At 34.3% G+C, this 24,812-nt stretch overlaps 1 protein-coding gene across 8 annotated transcripts in view; it reads right to left on the bottom strand.

Annotated features, from left to right (window-relative positions):
* SEMA3A (semaphorin 3A) overlaps nt 1-24,812 on the bottom strand; it is a 533,509-nt gene that overhangs the window by 266,863 nt on the left and 241,834 nt on the right. The window contains exon 1 of one of the 8 annotated variants that reach the window (XM_044946574.2): nt 24,532-24,548. The exons of the other annotated variants lie outside the window; for them this stretch is intronic. The gene's annotated coding sequence lies outside the window, so the exon portion shown is untranslated. Of the gene's footprint in view, nt 1-24,531; nt 24,549-24,812 lie in introns of those variants that run through there. 8 annotated transcript variants of the gene reach the window in all.

The following is a 24,812-nucleotide window of genomic DNA, read 5'->3' as shown; positions in this document are numbered from 1 at the left end:
AGTATTTATTTATGATGGAAAATGAAGAAAGAGGGATTATTGTACAGTAAATTTTCTTGATAGAGCTCTAAGGAATTTAAATTTAATCTTAGAGAAATGTTAATAATGAAAAATATTATTTTCTACAAACTAATATGATTATAGTTTTATCTCTAAAATAAAAAAAAATGACACAGGCAAATTTACCCCAATACCAAATCTGAGATTTAAATATATAAAATACTGATATATTTTTATTAAAGTTGTCTCCATTTATGCATATTATTATTAAGGATGTTTGTGCCATGCTATATTAGTAATTGTACCTTTCAGAAGAGCATTGTATTTCCACTTTATCTCAGTGTGAATAAACTGAGATAAAGGTAATTCATTAAGCTCAGATACTTGTACATTTATTTATGAAGTTGCAAAATATAATACAGATATTTTTCCTATATCAGGTTAGGGAAAAGCATTTATCTCATACAATGTTAATTTACTGCATTTATATTTATATCAAAATATCCAGTTGTCATTTAATTTATAATTTTTACTTAAATTTTTTTCTGAAATGTATTTTTAAAACAGAGCCATAGATAAACTGCGTATTTCAGAATACCAACAGGAAAAATATTTTCGAAAAGAAAACTGAAATTTGGTTTCTAATTATTAGCTACCTCTTTCTTTGGAAGGATTAGAATTGACCTTAAGCTTAGTCATATGATTTGTTTTGACCGTGAAAAATGAACAATGCTGCTGTAACCTCCGAACAGAACTTTTAGAACCATCTTATAGTTCTCCCATGTTTCTTTCTATTTTGTTTCAGAGGAGGTTACTCCTTCAACTTGTAGCCCAAGTGAAGACTTGGATCAGAGACAGAGAAAACTTGCAAAAAGGTATTTAGTGAGCAAGCAATAAATCTTGAGATTTGGTGCTGTGTCTACAGAAGCATTCTTAAGCCTAAGATAACTGACATACTGTTGCTTGCCATCCTACCCTGAGGACCATCTTATTGTTCTTAATTCCTATTCTTAAGTTATTTCCATTCAAAATCCCCATAATTTGAAATATTTGTGGTATGATTCCTAGATCTGCAGATTTAAGATCTTTGCTCGTCACTGAGAAGATTTTCTAATACTGAGTAGAAAATTTAAGTTGCTTTATCATTGAAGAAGAGTTGTGCCAACAACTAAGTTATATCTATTACTTCAATCTACAATGCTAAATAAAGAGAATTAGTATTCTTAGATCTGGTAAAAATTTGTATGGGATTATATGATCATGCCTTCTGCATTCAAATGGGTTAAGGATTATTATTAATAATCAATAGTTCTCTTGCTTCCCAATTCAAACTGATGTATACCAGAGATAAAATAGGAAAAATTGCTTAACTTTTTAAGGAGAGGAAGTCATTTAACTTTTTGTAAATTTCAAACTATATAATTTGTAGATATTTTTAGAAAATCCAATTGATATTGAAAACTCCAAATCTACTAATTATTTTGTGGCCTTAATGAAATCATTCAATTTGAATTTATAGTCATCACTTGAAAGTGAAAGTGATTCAGTCATGTCCGGCGCTCTGGGACCCTAGGGACTGTAGCCTGCCAGGCTCCTCTGACCATGGAATTCTTCCGGCAAGAACACTGGAGTGTGTAGCTGTTCCTTTCTCCAGGCGATCTTTCCAACCCAGAGGGTGAACCTAGGTCTCCTGCATTGAAGGCATAGTCTTTACCATCTGAACCACCAGGGAAGCCCAAAACTAATCAGTTGGCCTTCATTAAATCATGGAGATGAATTTAATTTAATTTCTTAAAAAGAAATAAGATAAAAATAAATGAAGCATTAGTGTGTTTACAGATTCAAATAGCATATAGTAATATAGCATATAGTATATAGTAATATAATTGCCACATTTAGTATGATCTCAATTTCCTGTAATTTAGTCCTTTTTCATAATTTAGAAGAACCAACTTTAAGAGATGAAGAAATACTACATTTTATATTTGCTATTCACCCACCTATTTTCACTTTTGTCATGCCTCCTTTTCCTACGATCTCAACAATTAATGTCCTAATCAAAATAAGATACATATTTTGATCTTTTACTTACAAAAGAACTATTTTTTAAAAATGTTGATATAGAGGACCCACAAAGCACTCAATGCTCCACTCAAAAAGACTGACTCTACATGATCAGTTCCCTCTGGGCTCTTCTAGTGGCTCCACACTAACAGAAAACTGACAAGCCGCAGAGGGTGACATTTGATTATCTTCAATGGAAACTAAAAGAACCTTTGCTGAAGATATTTATTTCTTGCCTCTAAGAATCCTATATTCTCATCTACTTCCTAATAAAATGAATTAATTATGTAGGGCCTGGCAAGAGATAATAAGTCTTTTCTGACGTCTGTTGAAGGTCCCTAAAACAAATCATCAGTGTGGTTTAAAGAGTGTGAATTTTGTGAATATATGTTGAATATGTATAGAGATACTATGAAAGTTCAAAGCACAATAACCATAGTTCCCACAGAGGCATACAAAGAACAAGTCACAGAACTTCCTTCATCATGCATGTCCATACTACAAAACTTTGCCATGATGATATGATTTTCTTCAGTGTTACTTACTAATGCAATCTAGTCATTTCTGTCAAAATTCATTTTTATATTACTGAGAACCTTTTCAAGATAACAAGATATATGTCAAAAAAGAACTGTAGGCTATTGATTCTGATACTTAAGTCCTATATAGTTCAATGATAAAGTGATCAAAAAATTAAACTGAGATATGTAAAGGGAGTTAGACTTCAAGTCTTGTACCTGTGACACTGGATATAAGCTCTAAACTATGACTATCACATCGTATTTCCATATATTCTTATAGTTCAAGTAGAAGGACATATCACCAATAATAAATAATACAATGCAAATTAGCTTACCAAGACTTCTCTTATACACATTGAAGTAAAATATGGATGTCTAGACATATAAGAATAGATCCAAGTAGGACAATGATTCAGTTATAATATAATAAGTTAATGGGATAGGATGTCAGGAAAAAAATTGAAGTCTCATATTGCCTTTGGCAATTTCGCATAACTGAAAGGGTTGGGAATGACAATTGCTGACAAAGCAACAGCAAAGTAATTAGTTTTACTTTTATTTCAAATTTTAATATGAACTGTGAGCACAGGATAGATTTTTCCAAAGAATAATGTAAAATTTTTATATAACAGCCATTTTTTATAAATTGCATTACATTCAGTATAGAGAGGTTTATTGGCTCTAAATTAATATTTTCAGTCTTATTCATTTATCCATTAAACCCTTCTTTAACTACAAAATACCTACCATGCGTGACACCTGTGCTAGGGTCATGATTTTCAAATTGGCTGTGTACTGGCATCAGTGGACAAAATTGCTCAACATATAAATATGTAGAAATTACTCCAAACTTTCTGATTTGGGATTCAAAGGAGTAGAACATAATCATCTCTGCATTCAACACAGTTTTAAGATGATTCTTATGCCAGAAATAATCATTAAATAAATTGAAAATGTTTCTGAAAACAAGATACTGTCATAACAAAATCTTTACACACTATGAAATAAATATTTCAGAACAGACTTACCAGGGCAATCTAGGAAGCAGATGTATTGTGGTAAGAGATTTGCACCTTCATTAAGGTGGAGATGTAAAGACAGGGGAGGGAAAATGGAATGCTAACAATAAGAAAACTGTCATACTCATAGCAAATAGGAAAAGGAGTACCTCAAGGCTGTATATTGTCACCCTGCTTATTTAACTTCTATGCAGAGTACATCATGAGAAATGCTGGGCTGGAGGAAGCACAAGCTGGAATCAAGATTGTCGGGAGAAATATCAATAACTTCAGATATGCAGATGACACCACCCTCATGGCAGAAAGTGAAGAAGAACTAAAGGGCCTCTTGATGAAAGTGAAAGAGGAGAGTGAAAAAGTTGGCTTAAAACTCAACATTCAGAAAACGAAGATCATGGCATCCGGTCCAATCACTTCATGGCTAATAGATGGGGAAACAGGGGAAACAGTGGCTGACTTTATTTTTCTGGGCTCCAAAATCACTGCAGATGGTGACTGCAGCCAAGAAATTAAAAAGCACTTACTCCTTGGAAGGAAAGTTATGACCAACCTAGGCAGCATATTGAAAAGCAGAGACATTACTTTGTCTACAAAGGTCTGTCTAGTCAAGGCTATGGTTTTTCCAGTAGTCATGTATGGATGTGAGAGTTGGACTGTGAAGAAAGCTGAGCACCGAAGAATTGATGCTTTTGAACTGTGGTGTTGGAGAAGACTCTTGAGTGTCCCTTGGTCTGCAAGGAGATCCAACCAGTCCATCCTAAAAGAGATCAGTCCTGGGTGTTCATTGGAAGGACTGATGCTGAAGCTGAAACTCCAATACTTTGGCCACCTGATGCGAAGAGCTGACTCACTTGAAAAGACCCTGATGCTGGGAAAGATTGAGGGCAGGAGGAGAAGGGGACGACAAAGGACAAGATGGTTGGATGCCATCACCGACTCAATGGACATTGGTTTGGGTGGACTCGAGGAGTTGGTGATGGACAGGCTGGCGTGCTGCGGTTCATGGGGTCACAAAGAGTCAGACACAACTTAGCGACTGAACTGAACTGATAGCAAACAATGTTTTTGGAACTAGTGTAGGAAGAGAAACCATTAGCGTATTGAAGAAAACTGGTTTGTCATTTTTATATACATAGGGAAATGTGTGTGTCTGTGTGTGTACACACTTGTCCAGCTAACACTGATCTGTAAACTGTTCCCTCTATTGACCAATATAGAGGTTAATCCACTGATGGAGTTCATATCTTACTACCAATCTGTTTCCAAATATCAAGGTATCTTCATATTTTCAAGAAAAATAAACTCATTTGATGGGATCGCATATAACTGTATAACAAAACCAAAAATTTTAGTTATTTAGGTTTCAAAATTCAACTCAACATACATTGTGTTTAAATATGTAAGAGTAAGCCAATTAGAATATGGATTTTAAAAACCACATAGCCCAGGCTCTAAAGGGGAACACTCTATATCTATGAGAAAACTTAAGGCTTTGCAATATGAAACCAATAGGGGGGAAAAGATAATAAAATTAACATCTAGAGAATTTCAGACCTCCTGAACTTTAGGGAAGATAAGTTGATATCATAGTTTAGAAATAAAGTAAAAATCTTATCTTAACTGGACCCGGTAGTACAATTTACCAGTAGAAAATTTTGAGATTTGCATTGCATTTTTCTGTTGAAATAAATGGCCAGGTATACATAAAACTAATTATAAGAATGAACTCTTGTCAAAATAAGGATCAATATGTGAATAAAAGTACACAGCAAAGAAATATCTTAAAAAGTTTAAATAGAACTATATAAAAAGTAAAAGCATATAGGCTAGCAATAGAAAAGTTTACCACAACTATACATATGTTCAGATGTTAATCATAAACAAAATGGATTCTAATTTTCTTCTGTACTTCTCCCCATTTTTAACACAATCACTCATTTGAAGATAACATTTACTTTCTATTCTTCATGTTCTATTTAGCATTAAATTAAAGGTGACTAATACCAAAGGATAGAGGAGAACATAAATGTGACCTTTGTAAGAAGTAATACCTCTGAATCAATTATTGTTGATTTTTCTGTCTGAAGGTTTAACTCAAAATACATGAGCTCTGTATACTGATACTGTGCTACCTCGTAAATTGTAGAAAAATTTTAAAATTTCAGTATTGTAGTACTAACTATATTCTCTTTATGACTGAAAGGAATTTTAGCTGATTTTTACAACCCCTCAAATTCTCCAGGTTTAATTATTTATACAAAAAAAAAATTGTCTGATAAATATACCAAAGACCAAAAGGTCACTTAATCTTTTGGTCTATTTAGGTTTTAAAAAACAAGTAACATCATGATGAATGAGCATTGACACAGAACTAAAACATTCCCATGAAAACATACATTATGAACTATATACAATCCATTAAATAAGACGAAGTCCATTCCATTCTAGTCCCTTCTTAGGCAGCTGCAAGTATTGAGAAAAAGATTTAGGATACCTTGAGTCCCCTTTCAAGTACCACTAATGAAATAAATAATATTTGGTGTCACATCACTCACAGGGTGGTGGATGTGACTTCATGCTTATTCATTTGTCACTCTCCAATTGAATGATGCCTTTCTTAGCACATAGACCTTTTCCCAACAATTGGTAACTACTCAACTAGAAGTTAATTGAGTCATTGGTTTCTCTTTAAATGTGTGAATGTTTGGGGATTGTGAGCCATTAATACTGCATAAGGTAAGAGTCCAATTCCTATAATGAAAATAAGATGAGCTTGCTTTCTATTCTACTCAGGTATATGAAACGAACTATAAGTCATTAGAAGGAAGAAATTTTGGGAAGAAAATGATCAGGAAGTTTAGAATGAGAATGAGTGTCTTTTGGGCTTAAAAGGTAATATTTAAAAATAGTATTTATTGTGCTTCATGGAAAAGTTCCAATTATTTTTTTCTGATTTATAGTCACTGATTGAACTGCTAATTTTATACTTTATCATTCTCAGATTCAGATTTAATATAATTTGTGAAAAACATCATCTCTCTGTAAGGAGAGATAAGCCATGAGATCTGGGTTTGTGTTCATAGTTCTGTACGATATGAACACATAAGTAAATAATTAAACACTTTTTCATATTTAACTCTGTACTTGATCTTGATATGATGTAGGCTTTACTTCTGGAAAACAAGAAGAATACATTGAGAGTGGTAGTAAAAAATTAAAAATCTCCAAACAACCTTATCTGCTTGAAAAGAACAAGTTTATTTTTGAATGACCGGTAAGAAAGCAATGAAGCCATTCTTTAAGGACTGCTGTTCTACTTTTAATGAAACAACCCTTTCACAACAAGCAAAGAATGAATACAGAAGAGGTGTCAGGGCTTCGCTTAAGAGAAACAAGGCCCTATTTACAAACTAGAGAGATGATTTTCAGTGACACATAGATCATGCAATTTAGTCTGTGTGTTTGCCTGTACCAATCATGTGCCTTACCGTCTAAATAGAACCGTAGGGGCCTGGTGTGAACTTCCTGGATCATCTCACGGAAGGGAAGACAGACATTCTCACACCATGAGTGCTTTGGTCTGCAGAGAAACACTAGAGGAAACTGTCTTTAATGACGTGGGCACAACAGTGTAGATATCTAGGCAGCTGGAGTGGGATAACAGAGGAAAGTGTGAAGAATAAGATAACTTGCTGTCTCTTTTACAAGCAGCCACATGAAGATTAATGGGCTAATTTCTGAGAAGCACTTAAACAGTCATGGATGCCAAGTTTAAACAATATTATTTATTAGTTGGCTATGTGGTAAATTTCCCCTGAGAGCACAACTGAAAGCCATATAAAAATGTATCTTCTTATTCAACTTCAATATACATATTGTATGTAAGGTAGATTTTAATTGCACAAGAGCATTTAGAAAGATAGTAAATCACCTTGAGTAAGTCTAAGGGTGAAACGATGTCTTTCCAAATATTTGAGAATGTTCAGTATCCCAGGGGTAGCAAATTAGAAATTAACTCTTAAATGATACATTCTGTTGTCTCTATCCCTAGAGAACAGGATTCAGGACAGGGAACATAAATTCAGAATGGTGCTGTTGGGAACAGGAAAGGTGTCAGAAATCACACATTTTGCCATGGACTCCCCTATAAGAAAGTCTTTAAGGAAAATGTCTTTCAATGGACAAGCTGAGCTCATAAAGCTTTACAGAAAACAGGGGCTGGGAGAACTCAGACTTGAAAATGTTCCATATAATTTTTGAAGCACTTAAAAAAAATTTGTCTATAATAAAGTTCTAAGGCATAGCTCACAAGAATAAAACTTCATATAGTAAATAGCACATCAAGAAATGTTTCAGTGTAGCTTGTTGCTCATTAAAGTGACCAAGATTATTATTTAAAATAAGTGTGACTTTTAAAGTGCCACCCAAGAATTGAGCTAAGATTTACAGTCAATATCATGGTGGTGATATCATATTCCAATTAAAAAGCAAAGACTCATACCCTCAGAATCATTCTGCATAGTATATTTATAACTATGTTCATAATAAATATCTAATACTCTCTCCACAGTAACCAAAATTTGAAGCTAAAAAAAAAAAAGCAAGGTGATTTTGGCATAAGGTTCTTAAAAGCATCTAGTACAAATTACATATCATTCTATCTGTAATGACTGTGGCATTTGGGAAATGAAGATTTATTGTCAGTTATCAATGCCTATAATTATAGAGATGTTATTAAAAACCCTCCCTGAATTAAATATGCCTCACAGATTCAACTCATTATTTGTTAATGCTTGAGGTTTATACTTCCTAGGACAGAAAGGCAATGGAAATGAGAGCAGCAATCCTGTACAAGGTTAATTTGTGAATGATAAATGAATGCTTTAAAATGAACTACATAGGTTACAATTTAGACAGGACTTGGCAGAAAACCAGTTTTTTCTGTTCATTTGGGGTTTTATTTTATTTCTTTAAAGAGAAGATTCAATAGTACAGAAGAAAATATAAATGATTGCTGTGCAAAGTCTTTCTAGAGAGAGATTAAAGAGTTCATCAAGGTATTTTCAATCTCCAAGCAAGCAAATTTTGTTATTCTAACTTGGATATTCCATCATTTATTTGCTACCTCCTTTATACTGAAACAACAGCAAAACTAAAAATATATTTTTGCTTTCAATAATTATATCTCTTTGGTGGCTGAAAAAACAAAATTCATTTTAATGAAACAGCTGAATGGAAAAGTCATTGTATCTATCCCCTCAATTTCTTCAATTAAACTCATTTAAATCAAAGCCATTTTATTATTAAATTAATTTTACATTGAAAACAGGACTCTACAGTCATAACTGTTTTTCCAATAACTCTGAGTAAGCATACTCACATGCATTCTATTTAAAGGTATTTAAAGCCCTAGTACCTAGGGGAGTGGGTTATTTCTTTAATGAGTAGGGCCACCTGTGTGGTATAATTTGAATGGAATGGAAAGACCCTGCTTCTGCAAAGTAATTTTATCACCAGACTGCAATAGAAATTTGCCCTTCTTCTCGGTTTGAAATTCTCATCACTGAGTAATTTCCTCTTCCTTAGCTATTGGGGGATAGTAGGTGATGTTTAGGAGGGATGGCAGTTGAAAGCTCATCTGGAACTTGTACAAAAAGAGAACAGATAATGAGACACAGAGGAAAAAAATCAATTAAATGTCACTTTAATACTTTGAGAAGACCTTCTGCTCTACCTATGTGGAGGACAACATACAGCTGAGGTTGTTGGAATGCAGAGAGATGGGAGCATAGAGGTGTTCTATAACAGGGTGATGAAGGCACCAGCATACAATGGGCTTGCATCTGAGTACAAGGACCTGGCTCTTCAGTTCAGTTCAATTCAGTCGCTCAGCGGTGTCTGACTCTGCGACCCCATGGGCTGCACACCCAGGAATAAACAGAGGCCCAGGTGATGGGTAGGTTGTAAACTGTAAAGTGAAACATCTTCCTACTGAGAAAATGGAAATTATTTTAACTGATGCTGGACCAAGATTTGGAGACCACAAGCAGCCTATAAGTATCATACTCCATGGACCTGATAAACTGTATTTATTTAGCATTTATTGATTGGGAGTGATAAGAAACTGACTTTCTTTAATAAAATCCTACATCATTACTCATATTAAATATAAATTATAAAGCTGTGCTAGATATCTACTGCTGCTACTGCTAAGTTGCTTCAGTCGTGTCCAACTCTGTGCAACCCCACAGATGGCAGCCTACCAGGCTCCCCTGTCCCCGGGATTCTCCAGGCAAGAACACTGGAATGGGTTGCCATTTCTTCCTCCAATGTATGAAAGTGAAAGTGAAGTCACTCAGTCATTTCTGACTCTTAGCCACCCCATGGACTGCAGCGAACCAGGCTCCTCCATCCATGGGATTTTCCAGGCAAGAGTACTGGAGTGGGGTGCCGTTGCCATCTCCACTAGATATCTACATGCTCCTCCAAATCTTCTTTCAATTTATCCTCTCTTCTTTGTGCCCGAGGAGCTTAAGCAATAGAGGCATAAAGTCAATCAAATGACTCTTGTGTCCTCTGGCTTCTACTTTGGTTTGCAAATAGGAATTACCAGCATGAGAACAGAATGGGTGGGAAAAGGGATTAAGGAAACAAAAGTCCCATGTTTATTTCCCTGACTTTCTCCCTGAAGGATTTCCCAGGGTGGCTGCATATTTCCTGTCTCTTTTTCCAACCTTCCTCCCTCCTTTTAGTCCTTTTGTTGTAACAATTAAAGGCCTGGAATAAGAGCATTATCCTTTATAGTTTCCCTATACCCTGCCCACATCTTTGTAAATTGTCCCTTTATTAAACTTTCTTCTAATTACTTACTTTAAGTGTGCCAGTTGTTTCGTCTAGTACCCTGACTCTTAATATAGTAGATGTGCTCTACATAACTTAGTTCTGACACTTTTGGAATTGTCTTTTATATCACAGTTTGGTTTTTGTCATTTGTAACTAACAGGATAGGGATAACCCTAAAGATGGCTGGTGCAACCCATGTTTACCAAGTCACAAAGTTACTTTAAAATAGTGGATTAAATTTGACCAACAAAGGGTATTGTATTTTTCTAAAGTGCAAAGCAGTTTCACTTAATAATAAGCCCAAATAATTCAGACATTTATTGGTCATAGACAACTGCCAAACATTTTTAAAATTTTAATACTACTAAAATCACAAATGTAATTCACAAAAGTACTCTCTATTAGTAATTTTCTTTTATACATATGAAACAAGTTACTAGAGTACCATACATATAACATACTCTTTTTCTTTCTAGTTTTGTTATCAATCCAACTTATTCTTGGATTGCTGATTAAGTGCAACATGTTATTCAGTAGAATATGGTTTCCCAGATAAAGCCTTAAAAAATATTTTTTACTTTCTGGTTAATTCAATATAATCAATATATAACCAAGTTTTGTGGCAATTATAATTTTTCAATATCTTCAAGTCCTATATTTCTAGGATCATATCAATGTTAGGCCTTAATTGAAGGTTACTTGTAACATGGAAACAAAATAATAAATTTTTATTTTGAATTTTGCGGTATAACATTACTAGTCTCTAGCCCCTAAAGTATACCTTTAGAATAAAGTCATATGAACTCCTTTCTGTTATTTCTTTTCTTTTCAGTCAAGAAACATGCTCAATTTCCTCATATTATGGGAAGAATAAATAAATACATAAAGGCCATGAAGAACAACTTCCCCAATTTAAAATGTCTCCCTTTTGCTATGAAGCAATTTCCATTTCCCTTCTCTTCTTACAAGAGAAGTCAACTGGGACTGTCTCCAGTCTCACCCTCACTCATTACTCAGCTCTCCATAGTGAACAGAATTCTCTAAGTAGGTCACTAACATCACCTAATTATCCAGTTACCATCTTATTTCAAATCTCTAGCATTTAATACTCTTGATCAATTCAAATTTGTTTGAGACACCTCCTTTGTTTTTCATCACAGAGCCCTCTGAACTCTCCTAATTCATAGGTCTATTACCTACCCCTCACCCCCAACCCATCATCTTCATTGACTCAGTCACCTCCTCATATCCTCATTCTTTCTCAGAGTTTTATCCCTGTCTCTCTTATCTTTTTAGCCTAACCACTTTTTAAATGATATCTTACTTAATTACTTCATTAATGATAAGCTATAATTATCATAGCTTTAGCAATTATGTATATTTTGATATTTTCCAAATCAATGTCTCTAACCTAAGACTCTCTTCAAACCCCCAAACTCAAATTTCGGTCTGATTTGGAGACATAGCCACATGGATATACTCTGTTGAACTCAACTTCAGAAGGAACAAAGTTGAAAATCACTCCTCTTTGTGACCCTATGGACCCCATGGACCACTCATGCTGCAGTCCATGGGATCACAAAGAATCAGACATGACTTAATGACTGAACAACAACAAATAATGCATATAATAATCCAGAAATCTCAAAGTCAACCAGGTCTTTTCAGCTACCTTAGCTCTTGCATCTTTCAATATTTTTTATCTAATTAATCACCATATTCTTCTAATTTCACTGTTCAACATTACCTCTTCTGGTTCTGCTGTTATACCTGCTATCATTGCCCGGTTTGAGGCTTAAATATCTTTTGATAATACTTTTATAAAATTTCAAAACTTATAGCCTTAATTATACAGTTACCTAATTAAAAAAGAAAACTCTTAGTATTATGCTCTTATACAAGATCTTTCAATGCCTTCTCTTTCCTTAGCATTCTAAAAAAGGCTTTTAATAATCTAGCTCCTTGTCAGTATTTCTAATGTTATCTTCTATCATCTCTCTGTTAGTCATCTGTTCCAGTTATTTTGATGTATTTACAAATTACCCAAAATCACAGAGTATCACAGTGAAGTATACATATGTAGAATCTAATCATTGGACAAGATTGCCTTCTACTTTTTTTCTGACTGAGGAGTCCTAATTATGGTTTAAAAATCTCTTTATCCAGTTCTTCTCTGAGGCCATTCCTGAATCCTACAGACATACTGAATCACACGAAGCCTGGTGCATACAACACATATTTATTTGTACATATCTCACTGTATTGAAATGGTTCATTATTATTTGGCCTTTGTGCCTACAGGAAATGTATCTTAGTTGTCTTAATATCTCAGGTGTAATCACAGGGTCTAGATCACAGTAAGTAGCCAATAAATGTGTGTGTATCCATAGGGCATGAGTATAAGAGAAAGGAGATACATTATAATCTCATAATGGTATATATTGTAGACCAGGAGTAACAATCTGTACAAAAGACCATGAGTTACCATCAAAAAGAAGACAATAAGAAGGAGGACAAACTTTTATATAATCATTTTTCTGGGAGTAGAGATCATAAACAAGATGATTCCAGCATCTTAAAACTCTAAGATAGGATGAGATTGCATTTTCCCCAATTAGTTTTTAAAAAGAGCCCTAATACACTCTTTAAATGCAGGTTGGCATGGCATATCCGATATCTACAGGAAAGTTTCCAGTATTACATAACTATAAAAAAAAAATGTCCTGGGAAGAATGAGAAAACATCTGAGTCCAGAAAGGACTGGAAAATCTGAATCTTATTAGATAAGTTAGCATCCTGAAGACATCAGCCTATCCTTACTAAGCAGGAGCATGAATTTTAATGGGGGAGTGTGGGGGCCCAGAGACAAAGACAAAGCCAAATTGGGTAGGAAGTCTTCTTAGAGTCTAAAAAGTGGCCCTATCACTTTGGAAAATAGAAAAGTACCCCCGCTCCAGGAGATACAGTGGTACAATGGAATTTGTAGCCTTGGTTCTTACTATATATATATATAAAGATATCATTAAATATTGATTAAAAGAAAGCTGGTATAGCTTTGTTATAATATCTCACAAAACACAGTAATAAAAATCACTACTTAAATAAAGAGGTTCCATGAATATGAGAAAATAGTTCAATAAATATAATATTTTTAAAGCGGCCTACAACTAAAAGCAAGTTTCAAAACACAGAAAGCAAAATTATCCATTTTCCAAACAAATGTAGAAATTTGTAGCCAGAGTAGCAGATTTGAACATATCACTCAGTGATATTTTTCATTCAGATACATACACACACACACACACACACAAACACACGAATCAGTAGACATAGATTTGAACAACGAAATTAATAAACTTGTGCAGACCAATGATCCAAAGGGATATTGCATGTTAAGAGCAATGCCACACCTTCTTTCTTAACTGCCCTTCTTTTGACGTGTTCTCTCCTTTTTGACCCCAGCATCTAGGGAAACTACATTCAATAGAATAGAACTTGACTAAGAGACAAATTTCCCTTCCAATCTTTCCCTTCTAATTGTCTTTCAAAACTCAGTTGATGTTTGTATTTTCATCCATTGCCTTGAAATGCCTCCAAGTTCTGTTTGAATGCAAAAGAATGCTTTATAGAAACACAGATTCATATTTCACAAACATTTAGTCATCTTTTCTGTTCTAGGTACTTTCCTTTCCTAGTACCACCCCACATTCTTTCCGGGAGTCTGAACCAAGGGTCAGGCTTTTCCTTAGGACAGCCATGAGGTCTTCAGTATTGTCAAGTCCCTTCCTAGTATGCACTGAGCAACAAATAATTAATTTAATGAAGAATATTATTTTAGATTTAGGAAAATGATAGGTGATTAAGGTGGAATTACTTTTGGGGTTATTCTTTTTTTTTTTTTTTTTTTCAGGTTATCTCAGTAACTTGGTAGATTTTCTATATCTCATTTGCAGACCTAAAGATTTGGTCTGATCAAAGATAATAGTTGGGGCAACATGAAATTTCTCAATCATATATAATTTGATTTTAATTAATTGATGCTTTTTTATTATTGCTACATTCACTGGTCAAAAACAAATGCTTCTTGCATACATTTATTCTCTGTGTAAGAGTCATTTCTGGTGAATACTCTTACAAATCAGAAATGCTCTTAAACATGTTTTAAACCCCAATCCAACCTGATTTTATGTATTTTATTTTTGGTTCTTACTTAACCTCTCTGTATTCATTTTCTCATTTAAAAAACAGAAGGAAAATAATAATTGCTTCATAGGGTGGCATAGTCTGTTTGATAAAAATTCACAGACAAACTCATTAGTGTGAATTTTTTTGCACATGACAAAAAATGAAAATTACCTTTTTGTCAATGAATATGATTTAAATTAATGAGGGAGTTTTCACATAAATGATCATTTAAAAGTAAGCCAAGAACATCTAAAATCCTTGAGAAATATTTCAATCATAGAATGATGTATTCAATAATACCATAATACTGTCTCATTCCCTGAATAATTGTAGTAAGCAGAATAGATTTTTCTATTTTCTCTTAGATTTACTTACATTACACTAAATCAAGAAGTAAAACATTTTTTAAAAAATCATATATTTTGCTGCATTTTCTAAGTCACCTGATGGTCTGTCTGGGAAATTCTGCCGTGCAGGGGCACAACAGTGTATGTAGTGAAGCTTGGCCCTGGTAGGAACTTAACATTGTGTGCATATGCATGAGATATTTAAATAATAAATATGAAATATTGTGGTATCAAGTACTCTGTATTAAAAGTCTTGTTTTTATAAAACATTTAAAACATTATAGAGCCATAATCTTTGGTCTTGCTTGTTCATTTATTTTAGTGATGACCTTATTGCTATAATGCCACATAAGAAATTAATAAAAAGCTGAACAAAAAGCAAATACACTGACTTGGGGAAGGCTGTGGTGATAAATCATATTGTTTCTGTTCTCTGGACACTAGTAAACTGGATTTGCTTTCTAGATCTTTTAGAAAACTAAAAAAAACAAAAACAAAACCCCTAACATCTAAACTTTTTCTAGAACTGTGTGTCCATTTCCTCCCCTGAACTGAAACTGAGCCTAACCCTGATAATGCTACCTACCCCGAAACCTCACCCAACTCACACCCATGATGAACAAGGAGGGCCCAGTGTTCTCCTTTCTCCTCACGGCTGTACTGATATTATTGCCTTGCCATCATCATTCAGTAACTGCTCTGCTTTTGATACCTGTGCCACTCACTTGTGATACATACCTCAAACTTCATTAGGCTCTTTTCTTTTCACCACTGACTTAAACTTACTTTGTTCATTATGTTATTTGACTACTCTCCTCTGGTCTGGTTCTTAACATTCAAGTTAATGAGCCTTTTAACTATACTCACATAATCCTAGATCTCTTCAACTCCAAACAATCTCTGTTTTCATTAGACACATGCATTTCTTTATCCAAACATGTCTTCGTCTTGTGAACTTTATCCCTTCCATTTCACTCCCAGTCCTCACTGCATCCTTACCCACTTTAGACAGAACTGCTAGCAGTTCCATTATTACTTTCACGTATCTGTAGATTTGCGCCTTACTCATTCTGATTTTCTGCCTTCCCTGTGTGCCATTTCAGTTTTCAGATCTAGGATAATCTTCTTCATTTTTGTTCCTGAGTTTTAAGTGATGCTTAAAAAGGTCAAGTAACAAAAGTAGTTGTTTTGTGTTACAGACAAATATCAGTTAACATCTCTGATTTGCCATCATTTTTGTCTACATAAGGTACATGGGAAAACTATTAATACTTCAACTTGCTGAGAATGGAATATGCTAAAAATATTCTGGAGAAGCATTTAATAATCTATATGAAGGTGATTTAAAATTGTATAATCCTCAAAACAGGAATGCCATTATTACCATTTATTCTAAGGTGATTATTAGACAAGAGCAAACAAATATATGTTATTGTCTGTATATAATGAGTTGGTTAAGTAACTTATTTTATACAAGTATAGTGGACTAGCATACATCCATTAAATGTATTTTATATTAATATGGCAATGTATATGGGTGTTAGTCACTCATTTGTGTCTGACTCTTTATGACTCCATGGACCGTAACACAGCAGGTTCCTCTGCCCATGGAATTACCGTAGTGGGTTGCCATTCCCTTCTCCAGTGGATCTTTCCGACTCAGGGATTGAACCTGAGTCTCCCACATTGCAGACAGATTCTTTACCATCTTAGCTACCAGGTGATGCCCAACATGGTAAAATTTTTACTATATTATGGAATGGATTAAATATTATAAACTGGGTAATTACATTCAATCATATATATATATGAGTATATATCTAATATTACATGCAATCATATATGTATGTCTTGTGTTGTATGTAACTACTCACAAGTTTGAATAAATGCTTGCTGAATTATCAATGGTTGATTTTTTGAAATTTTTTATGACTTTGACACCTTTATTTCCATCTTCAAGCTTTTCACTATTACTTGAAATTCCTACATGAATCTATGTTACTGTAGTAAGAAAAATAACACAATTAAGCTATATTAATTTGAGGAAAATAGTAGTTAGATATAATTGTTTAATTCTGCATCTCCCTTTTATTTCTAAACAAAATGGAATCCAGTTTCTTGACCCCAACTATTTTAATAAAATGATTCTTACAAAGATTAGCCACCAATGAACTAATCATCAAATCTACCGATCCTTATTCTTGAACAACAATCTGAGGCATATGACATAGTTAAGTATGCTATCTTTATTAACAGCATGGCTACTTTAAATCACATTTTATACTACTTCATCTTAAGATCTTTTATCAGCTTATTCAAAGTCCTCTAAATCCATTTTCTAGATTCCAAGTTCAAAGTGCATTCCTTTTCACTATACATATTCTTCATTAATTGACTTCCCTCCCACAGCTTCAAATATCACTGTTACTGGATGAATCTCAAATTATCTAAACATCAAAGCCACACATCTAACAGCCTTCTGTTTACTACGCAAAACAAGCCTGAAGTTACCTGAACTTCGTTTGAGTAGATGAGAATTTATTAACTTTCCTTCTAAATTTTCATGCTCTTATGCCTTCAATTTTAAATGCATCACTATTCTTTCCTTTGCTTGGACTTAAAACTCCAAACTTCCTAAACTTTCTCTCTCTTGTGCCTTGTAGCTATTCACTGTATCTGTATTGATTATGCGCTTATTACATATTTGTCAGTGGGCAGAAGAAACAACATTTTGGATGAGGTGCTATCTAGCTTTTGTTTCCTTCAGTCATGTAATCATTAACAGCAAGCTGCTGCAAGTCTGATGGCTCTTTTTGCAATCACAAATTATAATCTACTACGCACAAATGAATAGCCACGTTCTTCTAAAATACCTGAATTTCTCCATCTATGACATTAATTTGATCAAGAAAAGAGTTTGGCATTCACCTGGAATACAGCTAATTATTAATTTTTTTCACAATTCCCTTGATTATCATTTTCCAAAGTCTGTGCCTTTAGTCACTATGGTGTACTGTAATTAAAATAACAGCAATGAGATGCACATACAATCAATTCAAAGAAACATGTTTCAGAGAATTAAAAAAAAAACAAACTCTATGACAATGCAGATGAGAGGGGGAATTATTGCTGACTGAAGTGCTATCAGAAAGCTCATCTATTAAAAACAAAGACAGTAGTATCATGGGCTACTTGATGGACTAATAACAAGGCTATATGGAAAATACTGAGGGAGCCAGATTTGGTGGCATATTGGTTATTTTGTGCGGAATAGTAGATGAAGAATGCCTCAGAGGGATGTTGATTGCATTTTCAGTTGAACCTGACTACAAGATGGTAGTGGGCACAGTGAACATCTACACCACAGAGACAGCTAAGAACAGGAACAAGAGTTCTAGAAGAAGTAAGGAGGAAATGATTTGCCAGATTTCAGTGAGCATGCTTTTCTGAAAGCTGATTACTGAGAAAAGGAACAAAGATTTTACAGACAACTACATTATAATTTAAAGTATATACAGTGTGTGTGTTCAGCTGTGTCTGATTGTTTTGTGACAATGGACTGTAGCCTGCCAGGCTCTTCTATCCATGGGATTTCCCAGGCAAGAATACTGGAATGGGTTGCCATTTCCTTCTCCAGAGAATCTTCCTGACCCAGGGATTGAAGTTGTGTCTCCTGCTTGGCAGGCAGATTCTTTAGCAGAGTCCATGCCCATAATTATTAAAATCTCAATTTTTATGTTATTTATATATTTATGTTATAATATATATATAGATATATATATTTACATATCTACATCACTTCATGGGAAATAGATGGGGAAACAGTGGAAACAGTGGCTGACTTTATTTTGGGGGGCTCCAAAATCACTGCAGATGGTAACTGCAGCCATGAAATTAAAAGACGCTTACTCCTTGGAAGGAAAGTTATGACCAGCCTAGATAGCATATTCAAAAGCAGAGACATTACTTTGTCCACAAAGGTCCGTCTACTCAAGGCTATGGTTTTTCCAGTAATCATGTATGGATGTGAGAGTTGGGCTGTGAAGAAGGCTGAGCACCGAAGAATTGATGCTTTTGAACTGTGATGTTGGAGAAGACTCGTGAGAGTCCCTTGGACTGCAAGGAGGTCCAACCAGTCCATCCTAAAAGAGATCAGCCCTGGGATTTCTTTGGAAGGAATGATGCTAAAGCTGAAACTCCAATACTTTGGCCACCTCATACTAAGAGTTGACTCACTGGAAAAGACTTTGATGCTGGGAGGGATTGGGGGCAGGAGGAGAAGGGGACGACAGAGGATGAGATGGCTGGATGGCATCACTGACTCGATGGACGTGAGTCTCAGTGAACTCCGGGAGTTGGTGATGGACAGGGAGGCCTGGTGTGCTGCGATTCATGGGGTTGCAAAGAGTCAGACACGACTGAGCGACTGAACCGAACTGAACATTGTGATTAAGGAAAATGAAATAATGGCTAAAAATAAGCACAGCCCAAATTGAGGGTCTTCAGTTCCGTTCAGTTGCTCAGTCGTGTTCGACTCTTTGTGACCCCATGAACTGTAGCACACCAGGCCTCCCTGTCCATCACCAACTCTCAGAGCCCACTCAAACCTATGTCCATACATAACACCAGTAGTGTTGGTGATGCCATCCAACCATCTCATCCCCTGTTGTCCCCTTCTTCTCCTGCCCTCAATCTTTCCAAGCATCAAGGTCTTTTAAAATGAGTCAGTTCTTTGCATCAGGTGGCCAAAATATTGGAGTTTCAGCTTCAAAATCAATCCTTCCAATGAACACCCAGGACTGATCTCTTTTAGGATGGACTGGTTGGACCTCCTTGCAGTTCAAGGGACTCTCAAGAGTCTTCTCCAACACCACAGTTCAAAAGCATCAATTCTTCAGTGCTCAGCTGTCTTTATAGTCCAACTCTCACATCCATACATGACCACTGGAAAAATCATAGCCTTGAATAGATGGACCTTTTTTGACAAAGTAATGTCTCTGCTTTTTAATATGCTGTCTAGGTTGGTCATAACTTTCCTTCTAAGGAGTAACCTTGAGGGCCTTATGTCTTCAAATTGCATATTCAAATATGGTTCAAGAAATGTTAGTACAGTTCCTCCAGAGTTGGAAGATCTTAAAGCTCGATGCTTTCTGGCAATCAGATTTTCAACAAATACTAGTAACAAGGCTATATCAGAGACTAAGTAGTATGGTTTTCAAATCAACTGACAAGAATTTAAAACTGGCTCACTACTTACTATATGTGTGACCTAAAAGACAAGAGATGCGGGTTCCAGCTTTTCATAACTCTTAACTGGCTATGTGATAAATGATGAGTCAATTATCATCTTTTTATTTTGGAGGAAGGTTTCATTAGTTTAACAGGTGTAGCCTGTTAAACTCTACTCTGGAGAATAAGCAAGCATCATTTTCCTCTTTGATGGAAAAATAAGATATCCAAAATAATGTTATTCATATTGGAAAAATATGAAATACTGGAACAATGTACTACTTCAATAATAAGAACCTGTTAAAAGTAAGAGGGAATGCTCAGTGAAGTAAATGTTTTAGTGGAGCAATAACTGAGTTGAAAATAAACCTAATAGAGAGATCAGCCAAGATGGCAGAGTAGAAAGAGCCTGAGTTCACCTTCTTTCTTGGAGGGGAGATTCAAATTACAACTATTTACAGAATATCTATGGATGGAAAAGACTGAAGCTTACCAGAGAAGATCTTACACAATTAATGATTTTAAAAAAGGACCCATATCTCCCAGGTAGGTGATCCACAAACAGGAGAATAATTACAACTGAAGAGTTTTATCCCCAAGGAGTAAGGGGTGTAAGCCTCACATTAGGCTTCCCAGCCTGGCGGTCTTCCTCTGGGAAGACCTTAGAATATTTGGCTTTGAAGGCCAATAAGTCTTACTTTCAGGAGGGCTGTGGGAAATAGAGACTCCACTCCTAAAACACACAGAAAAATTCCCACGCTCTAGGACAAAAGGTAGAAGTACTTTCTTTCTCCAAAAAAGATATACAGATGGCCAAAAGGCACAAGAAAAGATGATCAACATTGATAATTATTAGAAAAGTTCAAATAAAAACTACTACACATACAACAGATAAGCAATAAGGATTTACTACACAACACTATATTCAATATCTTATGAAAACCTATAATGGCGAATGCTCTAACATATTCCATGGGATTTTCCAGGCAAGAATACTAGAGTGGGTTGCCATTTCCTTCCCCAGGGGATCTTTCTGACTCAGGGATGGAACCCACATCTCCTGCACTGGAGGTGATTCTTTACCCCGAGCCACCTGGGAAGCCCATGTAAGATTATATATACATACACCCTATGTATGTGTGTGTGTGTGTGTGTGTGTGTGTGTGTATCTATCTATCTATCTATCTATCTATCTGAATTTGTCTGCTGTATAGCTAAAACTAACATAGTGTTGTAACTCAACTATGTTTCAAGAGAAAGAAAGGAACACAATTAACAAATATTGCCTAGGATGTATATAAAATGGAACCCTAGTATAGTGTTTGTGGGAATGAATACTGATCTAACCACTGTGGAAATTAGCACAGATGTTTCAAAAAAACTAAAAAATAAAACTGTCTTAAGATTTTGTAATTTCACTCCTGGGTATGTATATCTGAAGAAAACAGAAACACCAGTTCAAAAAGATACATGCATTTCAATGTTCATAGCAACATTGTTTACAATTGTCAAGATATGGAAGAAACCTGAGTCTCCATCAATAGACAAATGGATAAAGAAGATGTGATATATTTATACAACAGAAAATGACTCAGCCATAATAAGGATTGGTATTTTACCATTTTCAACAACATGATGGATGTAGGGAGTAAGTCATATAGAGAAAGAGAAATACTGTATGTTATCATTTATACATGGAATCTAACAAATAAAAGAAAGTACTGAATATAACCAAAAAGACTTATACTTACAGATATAAAGAACATACCAGTGAGGAAAGGGAAGGTAGGAGGGGCAAGATAGGGGTAAAAGCTTAAGAGGTACAAACTATTGTCTATTAAACAAACATGCTACAAGGACATATTGCACAGTACGGGGAATAGAGCCAATATTTTACAATAAATGTACATGAACTATAATCTATAAAAATTTTTAATTACTATGCTGTATTCCTGAAACTAATATTATATTTAATGTAATATTTTAAATCAACTATATGTCAGTAAAAATAAATAAATAAAACAGAAAATAGACCTTATATCTTTACTTTATATTCATAGTATCCTGATAAGGGAAGATGTTTCCGATGTGTAACATTCTAATATATTTAAAATTATTATTAGAAATCTGAACACTATAAATGCTTTAAAGTATATTTTAAAAGAGTATTTGAAATGCAATAGCTACTTCTGTAGGAAAAATTTGTAAAAATCAACTATTCACATCACACTGAGTAAAATTAACAACTCTATGAATTATGCTTGGTTAAAAATATGCTATCAGATTGGACAACAGCAGTAACATACATATCATTTTGGCTTATACAATAGTAGTTATTGATATATATCAATATACCTATTTTTAGATATACAGATCTTTTTATTTCCATGTATCATTTATCTATTTGCCAATCTGTGTAAGTATATCAGTAGTTATTAATATAGCAGTCAACCTTAGCATCTTGAGATTTTTAAACTGGTTGGCTTTGTAATAATACCTCCATTTCACATTTCTGATAAACTGTCATCATCAGCATACTATTCAAAAAAGTAACTGTAGGATCAAAGTAAAAACTTGCATATAAGTAAACACTTCAAACTGAAACACTTTGAACTCTGTCCTCCATTTAATTTGTATCTATGTATCTCAGTCAGCTGCCTTAACTCCCTTCATTTGGAGAAAGGGGGAATGGTAGCTTATGAATAGGTTATTCATAACCACTCACACATAATATTAAAAGCATAATTTTTTACAAGTAAAATAGAATTGTAAAGTTTTTCTATGTTAATTTTTTCCTAGAAAAATTTAAGTGTTTCACTCCATATATTATGAAAATGCACATATTGTCATTTCCTAGTTTGACTGTATCTATGAAAACCACAATGATTTAAAGCCGTTTCAAATTCAAAAACATTAAGAATGTTTTCTAAGACTATAAGAAAAGTGTACTATAATAGTAATACTAAAATATGATTTTTTTTATTTTAATGAAAGATTTTAGAATAGTTTGCAAGATTCCGAGAACTGTGAAGCTAAGCATAAGTGCTATAGAGAAAACAAAAAATATATTAACAGTTTATTAGGGATATACATAATCAAAAATTTAATTACCCTAGAAATTATTTTTCAATTTTTAAAATAGTAGACATTTTATCTAAAATATTTGAGCAAAAATTTTTTGTGGATAAACTAACTTGTTTGTCCACAGGCATTTGCACCCACTAAACACTTTATAAGTAATCCTCTTTGTGTAGCCATGTGGCATATTCATTTTATACTCAAATATCAAAGAAAAATGGAAGATATAATACAGGTAATATTTTAGAAAAATATCTGAACTGTTATTTGATGAAATAATTACTCACAGAACAAGTTTTTAGAATCTTGTATAATGAATTCATTTTTTTAAAGCATCTGGTTATCTCTCTGACTAAAAATGCAATGCCAATTATATTTTATAGGTAGCAATTTCTTTTTACAGTCTAAAAATTGGATCATAAAAGGAAAACGACTGTGGTTATAATATTTTTTGCGTATTTTGAGAAACATAATGAGATCCGAGGCACTAAATCTGAGGAGTTCAACTTAAAATCAAAATCACATTACTGAGTTTAATTATTTTTGGAGGCCGTCTTTGGATGAAATTGCTTTCACAAACGACAGAGTTTTATACACAATCACTACCTTTAGTCTACGTAAAAACTATTGTGTTTTTTAAAAAAATAGCAGTCGTTAAAAAAATGTTGTTTAGTTTCTAAGTCATATCTGACTCTTTTGAGGCCCCATGGACTGTAGCCCAGCAGGTTCCACTGATTATGGATTTTCCAGGCAAGAATACTGGAGTTTACATCTCTAATAAAAAGCTACCATCACCAACTAAATTTTAAGATATGATATAATGTAGTAGGATAGTTATTTTTTCTATTATTTTATAGGGAGAACCCATGTTTTCTTCCAGCATCATCAGTCTAAATAATGAGTGCTTTAATCAAAATCAGTAAGTATAGAGTACAATTTTAAAATATCATACATATATAGTCTCAAGTGCTTTAAATCACCATTTTCCACCTAAATGAACTAGATATTCAGCATCCTAAAATAAAGAGTATTATTTATTGCAAATATTATCAGAAAAACACCAAGGCTAGTCTAGACATATCAGATCCAAATGTGGAGCAAGAGACGGAGAATTATAAGAGGACTGAAAAAAAGTAGAAGTGAACATGTAACTTACTATAAATGTTTTTAAATAGAATTGCAGTGGAACAAGTAATGGCCATCAAAACATGACAGGTCCCAGTCTATGGAACCCGTATATGTTACCTTAAGTGCAAAAGTTTTGCAGATGTGATTAAGCTAAGGCCCTTGAAGTAAGATTTCCTGCGTCACCCCAGGCAGGCCCTAAATTCCATCACAAGGGTCCTGTTAAGAGAGAGATAGAGAGAAATGGGACAAAGGGCCATGAGCCAAGGCAGACAGCTCCAGAAATGGAAAAAGGCAAGGAATGGATTCTTTCCTAGAGCCTCTAGAAGAAGGATGGGACTGTTGACCTTGATTTCAGCCCAGTGACTTGATGATATAAAATTTTAAACTATTTATGCCAA

The sequence above is a fragment of the Bubalus bubalis genome, chromosome 8, assembly GCF_019923935.1.
Source record: "Bubalus bubalis isolate 160015118507 breed Murrah chromosome 8, NDDB_SH_1, whole genome shotgun sequence".
Taxonomy (NCBI): domain Eukaryota; kingdom Metazoa; phylum Chordata; class Mammalia; order Artiodactyla; family Bovidae; genus Bubalus; species Bubalus bubalis.
The sequence above is the reverse complement of the archived record's forward strand: the minus strand, read 5'-3'. Positions and strand labels throughout refer to the sequence as shown.